This window comes from Misgurnus anguillicaudatus, chromosome 23 (assembly GCF_027580225.2).
Source record: "Misgurnus anguillicaudatus chromosome 23, ASM2758022v2, whole genome shotgun sequence".
Lineage (NCBI taxonomy): Eukaryota > Metazoa > Chordata > Actinopteri > Cypriniformes > Cobitidae > Misgurnus > Misgurnus anguillicaudatus.
The window spans coordinates 7,651,209-7,668,904 of record NC_073359.2 but is presented as its reverse complement, the minus strand read 5'-3'; the positions used below and the strand labels follow the sequence as shown (position 1 = coordinate 7,668,904).

Here is a 17,696-nt window from a genome sequence, read left to right as displayed (position 1 = left end):
TAAATAGACATTTCAACATCTCCGGTTTTAAAAATAACTTCGTGCACACATGTTGGTTTTCAGAAAAGTGTTCATTGACACGTACCTGTATATATCCTGTCAAGAGCATGACAAACAACTACATTTGTGACCTCATCCAACCATATATAACCTCTAGGTCTTTAAGATCCAGAAACCAGCTCTATTGCTTTTAATGCAACCTTTTGTAAAGCACCTTGAATCAACTGTGGTTGTGTTAATGTTGTGCTATATAAATAAACTTGACTTGACTTGAATTGCGTGCATTTTGAAAAGTGCATCTCCATGCGTGGGCTTTTGATTTTTTTGCCCATGAGTGTGTGTGCAACAGCTCACTTTAGCATATTTGTCACTCAAATAGTCTAAAATCACTTAAATATTAACATTTGCATTAACCAATTTATATTAACAGTATTTCATGCAATATTTTGCAATTTAAGCATGTTTACATTTATGTATTTACAGTAAGCTAATACACCAGTGTGACTTTAAGCGAGGAGTAGTCCATCATTTGTTCCAATCTAGTCCAATAAAATTCTTTCTGGCCGCAGTTTTTAGAAAGAATCGAATTCAGAGGCGAGTTCTCTGTTTGAGTGTAAACGAAGGGTGTAAACGAAGGGAAGTCTCAGTTTTTCAAAAAAAGCATGTATGTGAAAACAGGGACCTTAATGAATTACAATATTTACATGAAGACAAGAGAGTTTGCATTTGCAATAATGCCATGACTCACCGGCCACTTTATTAGCTATACCTGTTCAATTGCTTGTTAACACAAATTGCTAATCAACCAATCACATGGCAGCAACTGAACACATTTAAGTATCTAGAGCTAGGATGGGCAACTTCTGTCTTCGAGGGCTGGTGTCCTGCAGAGTTTAGCTCCATCTTGCCTCAGCACACCTGCCTAAAAGTTTCTAGAATGCCTAGTAAGACATTAATTGGCTGCTTCAGGTGTGTTTAATTATGGTTGGAGCAAAACTCTGCAGGACACCGGCCCCCCAGGATCGAAGTTGCCCATCCCTGATCTAGACACAAAAACGGCTTGTTGAAGTATAGAATAGGGAAGAAAGGTTATTTAAGTGACTTGTACTGCAGTAATTCAGGCAAAAGGAGCCCCAAGTACTGAGTGCTGTACACAGAGGCGGTCTTAACATAAGAGGCATAGGTAGGCGACCCCCAACCAGCCTAAATAAAAGGGCTCCAGACTGCGAGTAAATAGTCACATTTTGCAAGTATTTTCCCTGCCTATGCAACTATTTTTTATTAAACGTCGCACTGGTGCGACTGTGAAATTTAAATATAATTAAATGAATATAATGCGCAGGCGATTACGTCTGCGGCGCATCCAGTCACTCTTCCTGTTGCTGCCCCGCTCCCCTGCCTTTCTATCATAGCTCAGGTGCATATCACCTCTCTAAATCCATCTTTTTTGTCCACTTTTGACCGCTTCTATCCTGATTACTTTGAGGGGTGGTCTATGGAGACTGCGGGCGAGAGCATCTGCTTTCATTTTAGGGAGAAATGACGGGTTTAAAATGACACAAACTAATATTATGTCAGAGTCCGATGCTTGTGTTGTAATTAAACATGCTGCCATGATGCACAGTGTTTTTTATATGTGTATGTAAGAGCTTTCTCTGATATTTCAGCGCAGTTGATGAAATAATCTTGCGCAACTTCCACACGCTCGCAAAATAAAACTATCAGCTGCTTTAGTTTTATCAATAAAAGCCTAAAAATAGTGCTGTACTGCGTATTCACGCTAGAAGTCAGAAAAAACGTAAAACATTGTGCTCAGTGCACATTTTGTAGTGATTACAGCACAAGAATGTGATTTCTTTACTCAAGTGTGTGTTGAAGTAGCCTAAAGCTACTTTTATTAAAGTAATAAAAAGTTGATTGTAAGTTTAATGGTTTACAGTAAGGCAAATATATGTTGGTAAAGTTTACCAAAGTATGGTAAGGTTAAAAAAAAGAATTAATGTATATAAAAAATAAAATTATTTGTATTTGTAATGAATTTATTAATACATTAAACATGTTTAGATTTAGTTTTTAATGAATTTATTAATGCATTAAACATGTTTGGACTTAGTTTACTGTTTATTTTTTTGTTTTTACACCACCCAGTGACTGGTGCCACCAAATTGAGGCCCAGCGCCACCAGCTGTACAACTTGGTGGCATCAGTGCGGCTCTGGAGCCCCGCCTTATGTTATGTTGTGGATGTTTTTGTCCACTATGGGGTGCTGTTGAGTCTTAATTTGGCCACAACTTTCTCTGTGTTTCAACAAATTTTGACACATATTTTGGAAAAATGCTTTGAAGATTTTTCAAAAACTCAACAATACACTGTGGGCAAATTCACAACCCTTTTGTTATGTTCATGAAGAAGACAACCAGGAAAACATATTTTCAATATAAAAAAGTGATTGTGGGCTGGATTTTTTTGAACCTTTTATCACAGTTTTGGGCATGTGTAAGATTAGTAACAACATTGGCTTTGATGCATTGCTAGTTTTTGTGCAGCATCAGATTAAATTTACTGTTCATGGCTGTTTTTGCCTCATTGACTTATTGTCTATTGGTTTGTGTAGTGCTTCACCTTGTGTGTCCTTTCCATCTTCATTTTGGAGAAAAAAAATACTTTTATATGGGTGGGCCCATACATACCTTCGCCTTGGGGCCCCAATTTGCTAAATCCGCCACTGGCTGTACATGCTCATACTTTTCATGTTCATACTTGTCAGTTGGACAAGATTTCTAAAAATACTTTCTTTGTATTGGTCTCAAGTAATATTCAAATTTTCTGAGATACTGAATTTGGCATTTTCCTTAGCTGTCAGTTATAATCATCAAAATTAAAATAAATAAATATTGGACATATATCAGTCTGTGTGTAATGAATTCTAGCAAAGAGATGACAATCTTCCTTCTCCTTCTCTCCGTGTTTGTTGACATTTACAATTTAAGATACTTTCTTTTTTCAGCATAGTAATTACCCACATATTGTACCCAAAATTTTTCACATTTTCAAAAACAATAAACAGGACCAATAGACGTTTTTAAACTTCAGCTAAATGTTTTATATCTGATCTAAATGTGTCTTTGCACTTAACACAATGACGTATTTACAGGTAAGCGCGACCACGCCCCCTCACCATTCATTTCTATGGCAGACCTCACACTTAAAAACCAGCAACCTGTGCCCATAACCACTCACACACTATACAGGACTGAGGAACACACTGCGCTTGAATTGAATCAAACACATAAATAGGCAGAATGAGCAGCACTGCAAAGTTTCTTGCTAAAAGACAAGATAGAGAAAAAGGTATTGGAACAAACAAGAAACCGATACCATTCCACAAGCAGGACTATCAGAGTCTGAAACGTCAATGTTTGGAGAGAAAAACATTGTTTTGTGATCCGACCTTCCCTGCGGCTCCTGGGTCTCTGGGCTACGAGAAACTGGGACCGAATTCCCAGAAGGCACAAGGAGTGGAGTGGAAAAGACCAAAGGTAATATAATGTTTAAGTGTATGTGTACATGTTTGGATATACAGGATTTTTGGAAACGGATCTCAAAGCAGACTTGCACATCATCTGACACTGCAAGAAAATCTACTGTATAATTACACCTCCAGCATTATGCTGTCTTGTGCTATTATGATCTGCCAATCATTAGGTGTCATTTACCCTCATTCATTATGTTGTTATCTCAATAAACTTACCCTTTGTTGTTATTCACCACCTGCTTTTGGTCTTGTTGTGTCTGAATCAGTAACCTGAAAACAGAAAACATTTTTTTTATCAAATTCCCAGTTTCGATTCCTATGTTGTAAAAAATAGTTGAATAATTAGATACCATACGGTGTGAATTTGGGTTTGACCAAAGAAAATGTGTTTAACCATTTATGCAGGCTGTTTAATAAAAACAAATAAGATTGTTATTCATGTTTGCCATTAGGCACAAAAGTTGTAATTGTGTTTTAATTTTTCTCCTTTTAAAGGAGCTGTGTGCAAACCCTCAGTTTATTGTGGATGGTGCCAAGCGGACTGACATCTGCCAGGGGGCTTTAGGTAAACTTAAGATACATGTCATGGTTTAGGGAGACTGGTTACCAGAGCAGTCATGTAGTGATCCCACATGCACATTTACTACCTGATATTCATGAAAAAAAATCAACTAAACTAATAAACGTCAATTACATTTTCAGAAAGCACATACCTTGTGTTAACAATAAATCTAAAAAGCAAATTAATAATAGAGTTATAGACTATAAATAAACCGTTTTCAGCGTGCATCCCTTTGTGCCCCCCCCAAAAAATTTTTATCACATAAAACATTCCAATTATTAAAAAACAAAACATATTAAAATGTTCAATGTAGTGCTATTGACTATAGCCTTATTTTTCTGAGATTTAATTACACAGAATTTATGATAAATTAATTTCATTTATAAAATGTCATTAAACCGGGGCCCCCCTGCCACCATACCAGGCCCCCCCCAGTTTGAGAACCACTGTGTTAATCAATCTCAGTCCTGATCAGAACTACTAAATGTTTACAAAAATTCCTGGATTTTAACTCTTAAATTGCCAAGTTCATAAATTATGTCACATATTTAGGAGAAAAACACACAAAATGACTGATTTTTAATATAAAAAGTGACTGTGGAATGGATTTTTTTACCTTTTATCACAGTCATGGGCATGTGAAAGATTGATAAAAACATTGGCTTTGATGCATTGTTAGTTTTTGTGTAGCGTCCGATTCTCTCTTATTTACTGTTCGTGGCTGTTTTTGCCCGATTTTACTTCCATTATAACGATTTTTTTATTGCAAAGCCATGACATCATATAATCATGCATTCTTGAGTGTTGGAGGTTTTTCCTTTTGCAAAGAGGTAAAATTTGTTATTTTGAGTGTTGATCACCAGGTGGCACCATTAACCCTTTAGATAGGCCTGTGCAAAAACAAAAGCTTAGTTTCTGGCTTGCACAATGAGTTGTATGGAGTTTAACAGCATATTAGTGTGTGTGTGTGTGTGTGTGTGTGCGTGTGTGTGCGTGCATGTGCGTGTGTGTTTGTGTGTGCCCACGGTTTATTGCTGAGTTTTTAAAACATTTAAATTTTCTCATACGTGTCAATATAAGATTTTTTTTCCAAAAATTATTACATTTGCTGATACACAGAAAAAGTTTTGGCCAAATTAAGAAAAGCACATTTCATGTTTTACTGAGAGGATATAAATGACTGAAAGGATGACGTTGGAGGAAATTTTGTGCAATAGGTCCAGATGCTTGCTTTCAGTACAGTTCACGACTTGCCTGCCGGCTTCAAGCGAAAGTGAAAGTAAACCTGAGGGCATGTTTAAACACGACTCAAATACCGGATGCCTGGATTACATACACCATAATTACCAAACCAAATCTGTGAAAGAATGCAAAAGCATTTAAATGTATTTTGTTCTCTCTAAGAGTCAAGATAACCCGACTAGCAGAGCGGAGATGCATTTTGCTTTGATAGCCCTGAGTGATATTCCCTCGACGTGTCTGATCGCAAGATCACCTGATTAAAATTAACATATTTTATATTTTACTATTTTATATTTTACTGTACTTTAAATGTGTTCTTTGGACAAATTCCATGACTTTTCCATAACATTCTGGGTTTATTTGTTTTTTTTTCAGCACTTTTCCAGTCCAGGAAAATTAAGTTTCCATAACTTTTCCAGGATTTTCAAGACCGTACATACCCTGTAAATAGGGTATTTTGGTAGATGCTAGAATGTTGCAAATAAGTGTGAGGCTGGTGAATACTGCCCAAGCAAAAATGTTGTGGAAAAACACTTAGTTATTAGGGGAATGTGGCTTAAATAAGAAGTCTCATTACTTATGATCTCTATGCAGGTGACTGTTGGTTTATGGCAGCCATTGCCTCTTTGACTCTAAACCACGATGTTTTGGAGCATGTAGTCCTGCCTGGTCAGAGCTTTTCGGACGGTTACGCCGGCATCTTTCACTTTCAGGTCAGATTTGTCATGATCAGTGGCGTCTATAAAGTCCATAAAGTGGGGTTACAATCATTAAACTATTCAAAAGCTTATAGGTATTTTATTGTATTTTAAAACCAGATGTCCGGCACTGACCTGACTGTCACTCGTGCAATTTGAAATGATGGTCTGTTTTCACTTTCTAATTATAAAAAATAGGTTCCTGAACCGAATAAAACAAGAATCATTGTGTGTTTCTGTACCTAAAGTAAACACAGAGAGAGATGATCAAAATCAATGCTTTGACAAAATAAAAACACAATAAAATCAATTTGAGTATTTTTAATGTAATAATAAAAGTTTCAGTATTGTATCTCGAAGCTTTAGTTTATAATATATAATTTATTGTAATAAACACGTATCATTTTACGGTCATGATTACATTGACGCCCTAAATATCAATATTAGATTTTGCGACTTTAAACTGGCGGGGTCACATCACATATAAAAATGGTAAAACCTAATTGAACTTTAAAAGTCTGATTGTATTTGAGTTTGGTTCAAAACATGCCAAGATGGTCCGACTGATGTCATTCTGCTCTTTGTAGTTCTGGCAGTATGGTGAATGGGTGGATGTTGTCGTTGATGATCGTCTGCCTACCAAAAAAGGAAAGCTCCTGTTTGTTCATTCAGCAGAGCGTTCAGAGTTCTGGAGCGCCCTGCTGGAGAAAGCCTATGCAAAGTAAGTGTGTGTATGAAATACAGGGGCGCAGCACAAGGTCCCAGGCCCTATTAATAGGCAGTCCTGATGGGCCCCCCCTCCATTTTTCCATTTTAGTTTTCGAATCACTACATGAACAAACTGTATGATAACCAAACAAGACGTGTTTAATAACCAAACAAGCATATTATTGCTAATTTTAGATATTATAGCCTATTCATTTAAAATTAAACATGTTTCAAACAGACTATTATACTGTAACTGTGTTTTGTATGCAAACAGCACGCACGCACGCACACACACTTACATTAATTCAAATTTCTGTGGCATTTTGCATCAAAATGCATCAAAAACGACAAAATATTCTATTTGAAATAATATTTATTTTTAATGTCCTTTCTAATGTTTATATAAACATAAATTCAAAATGTATCACTAAAGTAGGGATTTGAGTAGTTGGCCACATCCAGTAAAATGAATGGGTCTCTATGGGCATCTACTGGTCGAAATGATTTATTTTCTAAACTGTAATTCTTTTTTTTCTAAACACCAAATGACCAAATTCAACACATAACATCTAGATCAATATCTAAAAACAGTTTAAATCAAATTTTGATCATAATTTATGTGAATTTTTCATAAAATTTGATATTTTACAGGCAAGGTAACGTAATTGAGGAAATGAGTGGTAAACAGGTACAAAAGTACTTCATATCTCCCAAAATACAGCATCAATGTATAAATTGGAAGTAAACAAAAAAAGAATATATTATTTGTATCATTAAAAATGTATAAATTTGTAATCCCTGGAACTAAAACGTATACAGGAAAATCGGTTCTTATGAGGGTTAAAATGATGGGAAAGCACTACTCTGGTCCACAGACTACAAAATACAATTTACATTGCCTACAAAACATACAGACTGTGTCTAAAATAGCCCCCTATAGCCTTAAATAGGGTACAATTTGAGGGAACATCCATTTTTAGTTGTGTCCAAAATCACAGTGAACATTATTGAATGCAGAGTTTTGTTTTCTAGGAAACACATATACAGATATAATGGTATATCTTTGGTTAAGTCGCTTTGGATAAGAGCTTGACAAATGCATTAATTTCAATATATTTTGTAGGCTCAACGGCTCGTATGAAGCTCTGGAAGGTGGCTTCGCCACTGAGGGTTTTAAGGACTTTACGGGAGGTATTGCTGAGATCTTTGAGTTGAGTGAAGCCCCTTCACATCTGTTTAAGATCATCCAGAAAGCATTTGGTTTGGGCTCCTTGCTTGGCTGCTCCATTGATGTGAGTATATATATTTGACTTGTACTGGGTTTATGTTACTTTGGCCATAGCATAAAGGCAATGACAACATAACTTATTAACCATTTTATCCTGCTGAAAACAACTCAAACTAGTATTATTTGTCCTGTTTTCTAGGCTACCAATGGAAATATAATGGGGGCAATGACCAGCCTAAAGCTGGTAAAAGGACATTTGTACTCTGTCACTGGTGCAGAGGAGGTGAGACAATGTTTGTAAAGTTATGGTTAAACTTACTAAAATGCTAAAATGGTTCCCCTTTTAAATTCAGGTTCACTACCTCGGCCGTCCGGTGCAGCTGGTGCGTCTTAGGAACCCGTGGGGTTTTAAGGAGTGGACGGGCGCATGGAGTGACAAGTGAGTTTATTCCTGACTTGTTGATTAGATATTCAGCCACAAAAGCCTAAAGAGTATAAATGTATTAAAATGGGCTTTTCTGAAAACTGAACACAGCAGGCAGTTAATTTGTTTCAGTCCACCTTTAAAAGCTGCATACAAATTCGAAGGGTGCGTCCTGCGAAGGCTACATGGAATGGGGAACGCAGTCACTGGAGTTTTTACTGTTAAAAAAATGGCACATTGTGCATCAAAGTCTATGAAAATGTTTTATAAAGTTATTATATTTTATGCCTATATGTGTACTGTATCTGATAAAATGAGAAAGTTACAAGCAAAGCAAAAACTTGTGAATAAGCAGCATTTCGGTCACACACATTCCATAGACATCCATATATAACTTTTTTCCTGATTTCTAATATTAAAAATATCATAACTTTCCCCATACTCAACAGATTTTTACAATCCTTGTTTCTTTGCAAATGGGAATGTCTGCTCTGTCTAGTCATGTGAGAAATTTAGAGTTTTGGGTTTTTTGAAAATTTTGTCATCATACCTAAAGATATTGGACTTTGTTATTATGATCGAGACTTTCTCCATCTTTAACCAGAAGCCCCGTCTCAGACTAATACAGTAACTTAGGACATCTAAAGGTGAGTTCAGACATTTTCGTAATGTTTATAGTGGTGTCATTATTATTTACAGTTTACAGTCAGGAGTATTACTCCAGTCAACTATTTAGGGGGCGGACTCTGTGTTGTGTCATAGGCTGTATTATTTACTGTTGTTGGGATAAAATGTACACTTAAATGACAACACATGCAATTTTGTATTGCGCCATGTTGTTTGATGGCCATTTTCTCATTAAATAACAGTCTCTCAAACGAGTTCTTTAGTAAAATCAAATCACTAACGTTACCTGTTGAATCTGTCGTATCCTATGACGCTTTTACATCATGCATTTTGCTGACGAGGAATGACATATCATTGTTCGGAACGTAAACGGCCCTTAGTGTTAAAAATGGCATTATATATAACACAATATTCATGAATGAGTATAAGTCAGTCAATGAAAAAACTTGATAAAACAAGAAAATGTGCTGAACATGGTTAATGTAAACACTGAATGGTGACTTCACTAAATTATAATTTACAACAAAACAATATCATTATTATAAGAGCTTAAACCAATATGACATTTTATTAACAAATCTTTAAGTAGTGAAAGTTCTTATAAGTTCTTATTCTGTGAAAAACCTTAAATAATCAAAATATTCAGGCACAAAGAATTATGGGTATTCCCTACAACATACTGATAATTTTAAGTTCTTTATACGCTTAAGTTAAATTAATTTCATTTTTTAAGCAGACTTGAACACGCTATTTTTTTAAATTAAGATTTACTTTGTTATTTTAGGACTATATGTGCAGTGACTATAAAACATTTAAAGGTGCAGTATGTACATTTTGGCTGCATCTAGTGGTGTGGTTGCGAATTGGAACCAACGGCTCAGTTCACTGCTCACCTCTTGCTTTTGAAACACATAGAGAAGCTACGGTACCCGTCACCGGACAAACATGTCATCGTTGGCGACAACTTAGTAAAAAAGTTTGTCCGTTAACAGCTTTTGTATAAACATAGCTGCACAAAATGGCACCTACCATGTAAGGGGACCCTCTATGTAGTTAGTTTTTTCAGTGTACTACTTATTATTAAAAGTTGTATTATATTAATAAATAGAATATACAGTATTAAAGATACTACTTATTATTATTATCAAAATGATGCCAAAAGACCTTACAGTACGCTTGACAATTTTTTGTTCTTGCGAGGCTTTTGCCTAGTCGTTACATGTGTCATATTTTTTTTATTAAAATATAATAGTGTTTTTATAAATTATACATTTTTGCACTTTATTATAATTTTTTTTAAATATTTATTTTTGTAGCAATTTAAAGAGTGAAGCATTTAGATTAAGTAATGGTCATTTTGTACTTTGTAGACAGCTGCTATTCGCCAATAGAAACTCTTTATCACTGCGGCACAGGTGCAATACCGGGTCCACTTTCTGTTTCAATTAGTTATTTTTTCCCGCAAAATCCGACCCAACAGCTCAAATTATAAATCATTATTATAAGCTTACCATTGCGAAAGTAAGGAAACAGTTTTGAACACTGATTTTTCTGTATTTACTCAACTACTCATTTTTATGCATTTTTAATAATCTATTTGTCATGATCCTGTCAGCCCTGTATGTATTTTATGTGTTTCATGTGACAGGATCATGGCAGCCCACTGTTGTCATGTTTTGTGTGGAGAGGCATGTGGTCTGTGTATGTTTTGTGTACCGCATGCTCTCTTGTCTTTAGTCTTAACCTTACCCTCCTGTTTCCTTGTTAAGTCTTGATTAGTTAATTCCCTTCACCTGTTTGTCATTGTTCCCTAGTTTAGTTTTCCCTATTTAAAGCCATTGCGTCTTGCGTCTTGTGCCGGTTCACTGTGTATCCATTGATACCATGTCGTGTGTGCGCTTTGTCTTGTCGTGTTTATTTTGAAGTCATTGTCATTGTTTGCCCCCTCGAGGGTATTTATGATTTAATAAACGTCTTTCAGTTACGAGCTGTCTGCGATTGGGTTCTATCCACCTCCACATCCTGACAGAATGAACCGGCCATTCTGGAACCCAGCAGACAGCTCTTTTCGTTTTTGTCTAGTTTACCTGATGTCGTCGAGTCTGCTGTTGTCCGTCCAGTCCTGCCTTGTCCTGATGTCTGTCCAGTCCTGCCTCGTCCTGCCGTTGTTGTGCCGTTGTGTTCCTGTGGCCGTGCAGTGAGCCCCGCGGGTGTGTTCCTGATCGGTGGCGTCTTCGGTAGGGCTACTGGTCGACGAGCTTCGCGGGAGTGTTCCTGTTTGGGGAGCTCCGCGGGATAGATCCGGATCGACGAGCCCCACGGGAGTGTGCTGGTCGGTGAGCCCCGCGGATAAGTGCCGGGAAGGTGAGATTCGCGGGAAGTTCCTGGTCGGCGGATCCCGTGGGAGTGTTTGCACGTCGGACTGTCGCCGCGATGGAGCTCTTTTCAGCGAGCCCCGCGACAGAGGATCGGCCAGCAAGCTCCGAGATTCTCACTGGTCAGTGAGCCCCGCGAGCATTCCTGTACGGCGTGTCCTGTGTCCTGTTCGGGGTCGACGGGCCGAGCGGTGCTGGGTTCCGGGCCCACTTCCTGGGCGGAGACCGTCTGTCCCGCCTTCTTGTTTTTGGGGGTCCGGACATTGGGCACTGTCGGCCTTCTGGCCGTTGGACTTTGTTTATTGTTTAATGTCATGTAACGTACTGTCGGCCATTCTGGACTCTGTTTTGTCGTGTTTGTTATGTTTAGATGTTGCCTGGGGACGCCTGGAGGCGTCCGTTAAAGGGGGAGTACTGTCATGGTCCTGTCAGCCCTGTATGTATTTTATGTGTTTCATGTGACAGGATCATGGCAGCCCACTGTTGTCTTGTTTTGTGTGGAGAGGCATGTGGTCTGTGTATGTTTTGTGTACCGCATGCTCTCTTGTCTTTAGTCTTAACCTTACCCTCCTGTTTCCTTGTTAAGTCTTGATTAGTTAATTCCCTTCACCTGTTTGTCATTGTTCCCTAGTTTAGTTTTCCATATTTAAAGCCTTTGTGTCTTACGTCTTGTGCCGGTTCATTGTGTATCCAATGATACCATGTCGTGTGTGCGCTTTGTCTTGTTGTGTTTATTTTGAAGTCATTGTCATTGTTTGCCCCCTCGAGGGTATTTATGATTTAATAAACGTCTTTCAGTTACGAGCTGTCTGCGATTGGGTTCTATCCACCACCGCACCCTGACACTATTAAAGCTTTCCGTGGCTGAATACCTGACAATATCAAATATCCTTTATCTTGGTTTATTCCTTACATGTATTCCTGAAACATTACTGAAAACTTTGTATAAAAATCTCTTTTTTAGCTCCGGTGAGTGGAAAAATGTACGACCAGAGGAGAAAGCTAAACTGAATTATTCAGCTGATGATGGAGAATTCTGGTAAGAAAACTTTCAACTGAACAGCTAAAAAAAACACTCACCCCTTGCATCCGAAATCACATACTGTGAGAGTATGTACTGAATTAGGTGAAGTTGTTGCTTATCGACAGTCAATCAGTATATTTTATATAACATTATACCAGTGGTTCTCAATCCTGGTCTTGGAGCCCCACTGCTCTGCACGTTTTGTATGTCTCTCTTATCTGACAGACAATGAGATCTCTGCTAATGAGCTGATGATTTGAATCAGCTGTGTTAAACAAGGGAGACATACAAAATGTGCAGAGCAGTGGGGCTCCAGGACCAGGATTGAGAACCACTGCATTATACCAATAAAGAGGGTGTTAAATGAGAACAAAGAATGTGCATCAGGCATGTTTTGCTTTTTATCCATTTTAACTGGATCACTTTCTTGAATGTAGCAGATAACTCCAGTGGCTTAATGGGATAGAAAACAGTCCATCCCATACAAACTGAAAAATCTCGGTGGATGCAGTATACAAGCCGGGATTTTTTTTAGATATGGTTTTGGACATATTACTCACTATGCATACCAATTATCTTCCGCTATTTAGTACGTGCGATCTCAGATTTCATTCTAAATATTTTTTTTATATTTTTAAAAAAATTTAGAACACAGAAAAAGCTTTTGTGGTTTTGAGACCAAAAACATGTGTCAAATACATATACATATTACATTTGGTTTGTCTTCATTGACATTTTGCAAATATACCTTTCATACATCTTTCTCTTCCTGTCAGGATGGCATATTCAGACTTTGTACGGCATTTCACAAGGCTGGAGATTTGTAATCTGACTCCAGACACTTTAACCAGTGATAAGGTGAGGCACTGGAACTACTGCCAGTTTGACGGCACCTGGAGACCAGGATCCACCGCAGGAGGCTGCAGTAACAATAGAGGTATCTTAAACCAATCATAAAATCACATCAGAACATAAATGTGTGTTTTAACATGTTTTCTCTTTTTCTCCAGCTACGTTCTCCTCAAACCCTCAGTTTGTGATCAAGCTTGAGGATGTTGATGATGACCCTTATGATGGAGAAGATGGTTGCACTTTGCTGGTTGGATTGATGCAGAAAGATGTGCGCAAAGATAAACGCATTGGACGATCCCTGAATGCCATTGGCTTTTATATCTATGAGGTAACCCAACACTGGTTACATGCAGCCAGTGATTACTATACAGATATTAAAACTGAAACTAGTTTTATTGCCAACATTACAGATAAAACCGGTAACATATTTTGCAACCAAACTTTTTGCAACCTTGACTTTTAAAATTAGAAATGTAATATTCTGTCGTATGTGTGTTTCAGGTTCCAGATGAGGTGTGTACATGATCTATTTGTTTTGTACATCTTTTTCCAAGTTTGGAGATATAATCTATGTTGATATCTTCATCTCATTTGTGTGTGTGTGTGTGTGTGTGTGTGTGTGTGTGTGTGGCTATAAATGTTTTTGCAGTACAAGGGTCGCAGTAATGTTCATCTCAACTCGGATGTGCTGCTATATAAAAAATCAGTTGAAAATAGCGAGATAATCTACATGCGAGAGACAAGCAAGCGCTTTAAGTTGCCTCCTGGAGAATATGTCATCATTCCCTGCACTTATGAGCCAAATCGCCAGGGAAGTTTTATACTGCGTGTGTTTACAGAGAAAAAGGCGGCTGCCAGGTTTGTCCAAAATGTTTTTTTAAATCCTATGATACTGCCAAGTGCTTGAAAAATTGTGTCTAGTTTTAAAGGGTGTGCCTCATAAGTCTTGAAAAGTGAAGCCGCTGGCTCTTTGATCGCCCTCTGGTGGCTGGCTGCAGTACAAGTCATAAACTCCGCCCTCTTTATTCAAACGAAAATTATTTACACTTCCAAGAAAGTTTCCGAAAGATGGTTTTGATCCTTTCAAGTAGTTGTTATCACGCTAATATATGTTCAAGTGTTAATTTTTGTGACAAGTTTAATTTTAGCTAGTAGTTTGATGTTATAGAAATGGGGCATGTCGTTATGATTGACGTTGTTGACTTGGTCACACAAGCGTTTGTGCGGAAGTTTGATACAGCGGCTCCGAATCTGGCTCCATGGAAGACTCCTTCTGCGCATGCCTTGGCTCCAAAATTGACGTTTTTACGTAACATTGCGGCGACCATGGTCGGACATTTTTGGCTTCACTTCATTACAATGCATAGATATATACACTAGATGTCGCCTTGGGGTTCTAAGCATGCGTCAAAACCGCCGCCATCTTAGAACAGGGTTCTTGTCATAGGAAGTATCTAGGTAAAGCTGCTATCTCCGCCTGTACTTTGAATTCATGGACGATGCCGGAGTTTTGTGCTGCGTATGGATGATAGGCCTACTAGCACTATGCATTATAGTTAGAAAAAGTAGATTTTCATAATATCAAAACTTTAATTATTTTTTTGGACTCAATGCTAAATACATGTCTGACTGTTTAAACGAACCAAAAAAAACCCAAGAAAATCGCATTCATGTCAATTTAAAGTGATTTTATTTCCGTTACACCATTGCCTACAATGACGCTGATGCGGGGTTCCCCTGTTTCAAGATGGCGGCTCTATTTGACGCATTCAGTCCAATGAACTGCCGTAGCCAAGGTGACATCTAGTGTACATATCTATGGTTCATTAACCAGCCGGAGAAACATAGTCCTGTGCGTATAAAATAAATAGAAAATAATGAAACCTAAAGGAATTTTCTTTAAATTTTAGTTTATTTCAGTTACACAATACAGTTTCAGTTATCTTTTTATAAACCCTCATTTATAAACCTTGCAATGAATACCAAAAATGGGGGGCACAATTCATATCTGAGGGTGCAATGCCCTCTTTTGCCCACTTGTGGCACTGGGCCTGCCTCACAATAACATCAATATCTGACCTTATACATGAACTTGACTTCAACTTAAAACCCAAAGTCCCAAATTGTAATTATTGCTTACAAATGCATGATGGATATATTTCTCTTGTTTCTTTTCCGTGCAGCCCAATGGATGTTAATATCACTTCAAATATTAAAAAGGTAAATTATTCTATTAATTACAAATAGTGTGTAAGGAAGGAACATGGATAGTTGTCCTCTAGTGTGAGAAGATATCATTGATTTACAACAATTTTAAACAAAAGATTTTACATTCAGACCTGGTAATACCCATATATACACCAGCAGTGTGTATTTAACACTGGTGATTTTGCTCTGCAGGACTTAAGTACTTAACCTTGTAAACAAATTTAATTTTATAATCGTAGTGTAAACAAAAAAGTAAGATTAACAGAAATATACCAACTATTCACATAAATATATGAATTCATACTTTTTTCTATTTTTTCTGAATTAAACAAACCAAATTATTGGATAAAATACATACATTATCTATAATATCTAATATCATTTAATTTCTCTCAGGATCGCATTACTGACAATGATGTGGACACAAATTATAAACAGCTTTTTGTGCAGTTTGCTGGAAATGTGAGTTACATTTTATTTTTTGATCACTGTTTTATTTGCCTGTGCAGAAGGATGTACACAATACTGATCACAGTAATGTTGATGTGTAATTTTGTATTTTCTATTCAGGACTCAGAGGTGTCTGTGAAGGAGCTACAGCAGATGCTGAACAACTTTGTCTCTAAAAGTAAGAAAATTCCCATTAAAGCTAACTTAAGAATTCTCACATCACTTGTTATCTCACAGTAACATTTTATATTGTTTTCACAAAGGAACTGATATCAAGTCTGATGGTTTCAGTAGGGAAACGTGTCATCACATTATCGACCTGCTCGATGTATCCTTTCCTCACTGGATTATATGAACAAACTATACATTAATGAATTTTATATTGTTTAGAATATCTTTGGATAAATTTAGGCAGACATCAGATACAAGGGTTTAGAGTCTTAAAATATAAAATTATGTCACTTCATCATGAGACTATCATAACCCCATCATGACCCTTGACCCCAAATCCAGAAAAATGGCAGTGGAAAACTTGGTCTGGGGGAGTTTCACAAACTGTGGATAAAGATCCAGAGATATTTGGTAAATCACACCCAAATAACTCAGTTATCTAGTTCAGCTGATAAATTATTCATTGTGTTTAGTGATGTAAAAAACTTTATTTTTTGTAAACCCTCTTAAGGAAATCTTTAAGAAACGCGACACAGACAAGTCGGGCACTATGAGTTCCTATGAGATGAGAGATGCACTAAAAGATGCAGGTAATTATTGTTTATACTAGTTTGTCTATAGGACAGACTATTATATATGTTTAAGATGTGGAAAAAGTGGTCACAATGAAATTTGATTATGTGTGTTTTCTCCACAGGGTTCCAAGTGAACGGTGAAGTACTTCAGGTGACAATCTCACATTATGCCAATAAGCAACAAGCCATTGACTTTGATAACTTTGTTGGCTGCCTGATCCACTTGGAGATGCTCTTCGGTAAGTTTATCTGTTAATACAACAAAAAAAGATTATCATGTATCCAACTTAATCTGTCAAGCTACCAGAAATGGCTTACTTGCTTTTTTATCTACACAGAAACGTTTCAATTGTTCGATAAGAACACCGGGAAAATTGAGCTGGATATCCTGCAGGTGAAGTGCAAATGTTAATTCTGATTAATAATTGTGATGATTTTGTATATTATACAGTTTTGTTATTGTATCTATGTGATTTGTTTTGTAGTGGCTTTGCTTGACCATCTAAAAATCCACAATTTTCCTGCAAAAACAAAAGACTCAGAATTCCCGGGAGAAGGATGGTTTGGCTGATGGTCCGAGTGTGTTATCTAAACTTTGAATTGTCTTCGATATGCAATTTGTTAATGGTGATGAATCAAAAAATCTGAGTTTTGAGTAATCACTTTGCATTTTTTTATTACAACATTTCTTTTATTAAAAATGTCATTTTCTTACCAATAATTATATGTACTAACATTGGTAACATTTTGCAACAAGGATGTATTTGTTTACGTAATTAAAACGACCTAACAATGAATGATGCGTCTACAGCATTTATTAACCTTAGTTCAGGTTAATTTCAGCATTCACTAATACATTTTTAACATCAAAATTTGTAAATGTTCACATTGGTTAATTCACACAATTGTATTATTATTAACGTCCTGTCAGCTAAGAAACTGTGGCTAATTCACACAGGCTTACCAATGACATTTAGTCAGAATTTAGCATAAATAACATAAAAGCATCGATCCATC

The 17,696-nt window shown here is 36.9% G+C and overlaps 1 pseudogene; it reads left to right on the top strand.

The window, feature by feature from the left end:
- The first annotated feature begins 3,205 nt into the window (after nt 1-3,205).
- Nucleotides 3,206-17,476, top strand: LOC141359518 (calpain-2 catalytic subunit-like; annotated as a pseudogene).
- Nucleotides 17,477-17,696: the final 220 nt, after the last annotated feature.